The 4,877-nt window shown below is 29.7% G+C and overlaps 1 non-coding gene across 1 annotated transcript; it reads left to right on the forward strand.

The window, feature by feature from the left end:
• The first annotated feature begins 212 nt into the window (after positions 1 to 212).
• Positions 213 to 319, forward strand: LOC112469485. Its single transcript, XR_003042628.1, has one exon. It is a non-coding gene; the product is annotated as a U6 spliceosomal RNA (small nuclear RNA).
• The last annotated feature ends 4,558 nt before the right edge of the window (positions 320 to 4,877 follow it).

Genomic DNA, 4,877 nt, shown 5'->3' on the forward strand with positions numbered 1-4,877 from the left:
TATTTCCTGAAAGAATCTATAACTTATGTTTTCCAGAAACATATTTATTTCTATTAAACTGCATCAAAAATTTTCTAATGCAATAGCTAATACAAACATTTGATAACTATGTTTTCATGTATGAAAAACTTGTCAATTTAATACAGATAGTGCATAGATAATATAAGAGTTTAATATAGAACCCTGACAATGTTTATTATAAACTAACAGTAGTGCTTACTTTGGCAGCATGTATACTAAAATTGTAATGATATGGAGAAAGTTAGCATGGGCCCTGTATAAAGATGACACACTAATTTGTGAAGCGTTCTACATTAAAAAAAATTAAAAGTAAATATAAGGAATATAAAAATTACTTAAAAAGAACATGGATGTTATAACGAAAAACAAATTGGAAATGTGTGTGTGTAGCTAATATAAATTTTGGTCAAAAATATATTCTTTAAACTTGGCTAAATTTATCCATAGCTGTATTCCAATGATGTCAGTAGCCATCATGAAATCGACAAATCCTGGCAAGACTCTGATCCAAATTAATGTCTTTCTTCTCTATATGGCAACACAGGGCCAAGGTGACACAAGATTATGTAGAAAAAATGTTAAGCGATGTAGAACTAACAGACAGTAGTAGTTCAAAACACATCATGACCTTATAATTTGCAAAATCAGAGAACTATCATGAACATAGTCAATCCTACGTTATTTACCTCCAGGTAATTTATATTTTGATATTGCCCTTAAGCTATTCTGTACATATTATGATATCTATACTTAATGCAGAATTTCAATTTTGCCTTATTTCTTTCTGAGCCTGTGTAGAATTGTTAGAAACAGATTGGTACCTATTTTGATGATATGTATTTTTCTGTGTGTAGTAGAAAAGAGATTTGGCATTTGTGATGCTAGAAAATCATTCTGCAGTTGTGCTTCCATCTCAACCTTAAGGCACGAAGAGCAATCAATGCTGATGAGAAGGACTATTCACATGGTACATCCATAAACTCAATCACTATTTTTCTTTCGTAACAGTTTAAAGATTATTATTAGCAGTTAAATAATCGTACTGATTATTTTTGTGTCATTATCTATTTCTTATGTTCAATTACTTAATGGATGGAGATTATTTTTGCTTGATATTTTATTTTAACAGAGTTCTTGGTTAATGCACTATTATCTTTGTCTATGCTTGCTCGCTTTTAAAAATTTGATACAATGTAAACTCATGAACCAAAACATATATCAAAAATTTAACACTGCTTGTAACATGCATCTGTGAATGTGCTCCTTCCCATCCCTTCTTCCTATCTCCTCTCTTTTTAGAATAACCACTATTCTAACCTATAGTATAGGTTGGTATAGTAATATATTATAGTAGGTATAGTTTTGTCACACATATATATGTAATCCTATAAATATATTGTGCTTAGGTTGGCTATTTTGAGATCATATAAAAGGGTATTATAACAGTATAACATAATGCACTATATTTTAAGTTAAATTTCTATTGACAGTTATCTTTTCTCAATTCTTTAAAAATTACATTTTATATCTTCTGGCTTTTGTTGCTGTTGAGATTTCTATGGTCTTTTTTAACAGCCATTCCATTGTAGATAATTTTTTTTCCTCTACTTTAAGATTATCATCTTTGGTATTTTTTCAGTTTTAGTAGTGTGCCTTGGCATAGATTTCTTTTTACTAATCTTGACTAAAATTCATTTAATCTGTGGATCTATATTTTTACATCAGGCAAATTTTCTCCTAATATGATTTTAAATGTTGTTTCTTTGGCATTTTACCTAGTCTTTACTCCTGGAATGACAACTAGATATGAATTAGGAATATTCATTCTATTCTCCAGGTCTCTTAATCTTTCTCATTTTTCATCTCCTGGTCTTTTTTTTTATTGCTTTCAAAGTAATTTTGAACATATATTTTTTTAAGTTCACAAATTCTCTTTCAAATGCATTTAATCTGTTCTTTAACTTGTCCATTGAGTTTGTCTTTATGTCAATGATTATATCTTTCATTTCTAGAAATTCAATTTATTTTTCAAATCTGCCAAACATTCTTTATGGCTTTTTGTTCTATGCCTACTTTATAACTGCATTTTTCATTTTCTTAAATTTTCTACCTATCTTTTCTATACTCTATATCTTGCCGTTCACAAATCTACCATCCTTGCTTTCAAATCTTATTTTGTTTCTGTTGTTTATTATCATAAACATTGGCTTCTAGTTTATTTGACAATCTTCTCCAGTGATCTTAATCTTGCAGGTATATTGTGGAAATTTTTCTTCAGATATTATTTGTTTCTAATTCTGACAGTGACCCACCTTGACCAGAACCACTCCAGTACCCTTCTGACTCAGAAGTGTCTCAAGTTCAACTTCATCACCTTGCTACTCTTGCTATAGTCATACGACTAAGGGCATCTAGGCTCAAGCCAATCCACCAGCTTGTCTGCTCCAATACTTTGGTTCTTTGTAGTTGGCACTCTGCCTCTGAATCTCTTGGCATCATCTCCAGGTCCAGCTTTCTGATACTCCAAATCCAGGCTACTGAAGCTTTGATTCTTAGTCTCCTAACCCTACTCAGGTTTATTTATTTATTTATTTTGACAGAGAAGAAGTTGAACCTAGAGACTCCTCTTACCATTGGTGAAAAGAACAATGGTATAAAGAGTGAATCTCATGTTGGGGAGACATCACCACTCTGGTGAAGTGTTGGTAAGTTTTTCAGTCTTCTCTTTGAGCACATGTAATATAGAGATCTAGAGAAAGAAATGATATACAATAGATGATGATGACGATGATAGATAGATAGATAGATAGATAGATAGATAGATAAACAGATAGATAGCCATAGATTTTTTTTGACACTTTCCTTTCACATTCTTTTAAGAATCAAATAAACTATTCTACACAAGAGAGTTGTTTTACCTAGCTCAGAAGAGTATCATAGAGTTTAGAATTTAATACTGTTTCTCTAATATTCAAAATCAATTTTCATTTTTGTAATTTTATACTTATTTCCTGAAAACAATTATTCCTATAATTGTAGATAATGATCACAATCTCTTGAGTTTATATATTATATCCATTTCTTCCATTTTAATAATGTTCTTTTATGTTAACTTAAGTTTTATTAAGGATTTTGTAGAATTTTCAAAATATGATTAACTATTTACGCAGCTCTTAAAAGGAGACATACAGTGGAAAAATCAAGTCTGTGTAAAAAAATGATTGGAAACACTGCACGATATATAGTAAAAATGCAATGACTTTAAAAATGGAATCAGTGAACTAGGACACTAAAAAGCTTTATAGAATATTTGGTTTTCTTTTGATCTCTAACTCATGAACAACATTATTTTCAAAGAAAAAGAAATGAAACTATTGCCTGTGACTTAAAAAATTTGAAGAACACATGGCATTATAAAAAAACTAATGATCTTCATATGCCTAGATTAAAATATATTAGATGATAAATTAAATATATGTTTACTCAATTGCAGCACCTAGATAAAAATGCAAACATGGTATGTAAAACTAAAATAATGCTAAATTAAATAATGATTCAGTGTCTACAGAAAAGGAGACCTATGCAATAACTATATATTTTTTTACTCTTGATGAAAATGCAAATTAAATCATTAATAGTTTATAAAAGAGTCTAGCTAAGAGAGAACTAATGTATATCATGTTCTAAATTAAATAAAAGTAATGTGTTCCATTACATTTATTGAGATAAATTCCAAAATCATTTCATATTTATGATATATGTTTTAAAAGTTTATCTTATTGAAACTTTTTACTTCTGTAAATATTGGCATGAAAAAAATGTCAGTTATAATATAATTTTCTCTCATTACTCTATTCAATTTCCCCCTCTCTGTCTTTCTCTCTCTCTCTTCACACACACACACACACACACACACGCACACGCACACGCACACACACATACAACCAAATACTTATATCAGAAGAGAGGAAATAAAAGACAAAATAAAATCACACCAACTTATTAACTTTTGGGTCAGCTCAGAATTAGGTAACTATATATTCTTGCCACTAAGAGTTATTGATCACATTCAGACTTAGGTCTGGATATGTTACATTTGACTTTAATATTTATAGAAATTATTTGCAGCTCTTTCCTCTACTCATATTTATAATATGGTAGAGAAATGGAATGAACAAAAGCAAATGTGTACTGCGATCAACTTTCAATGATCAGTATATTTTTAAATTTTGTGGCTTCTCCGTGATGGAGTTTTATTTATCTGCACATCATCATTTCTCTGTATTCAGAGTTCTCTTGAGTATCTCTCATTCCCCGCCCAAGGAATGAAAATAAAGTTTAACTCTTGCAAGAAAAAAGATATAATTATTAAAGCTAATTCTTTAAAAAAATGCATCCCCAAAACACATGTAAACTGCCCTCGCCAAGCTTTTAGATTATCAATACACTACTTCTCTTCATTACAACTTCATTGACTTTCCTGTCAATTAATTATTTGAATGAGTCTATATTTAGCAAATAGAAACATTATAAATTATAGAAATGAACAGTTATTCAAATATTCGAATATAATTTGAAATTCACATTGGTTAGTATAGTGAGATGTGAGAATAATAAGTAGGATGGCAAATTATTGAAAAATTTTCAGAAGGAAATAAATTTATGTAACCTTTTTTATTTTTATTTAGTTATAAAGAATTGTCATGCCATAGGAAGATGATGAGTTGTTATGAAATCATGACTGAGCAAAGAATTTTTGTGTGGGAGAAGAAATAATGGCGACAGAGCTGGGCAAGATGAGTCAAAGCAAAGTACAACAATAACAACAATTCGTATTTGTATAGTAGTTTGTAGCT

The sequence above is a fragment of the Pteropus alecto genome, unplaced genomic scaffold, assembly GCF_000325575.1.
Source record: "Pteropus alecto unplaced genomic scaffold, ASM32557v1 scaffold146, whole genome shotgun sequence".
NCBI classification, from domain to species: Eukaryota; Metazoa; Chordata; class Mammalia; order Chiroptera; family Pteropodidae; genus Pteropus; species Pteropus alecto.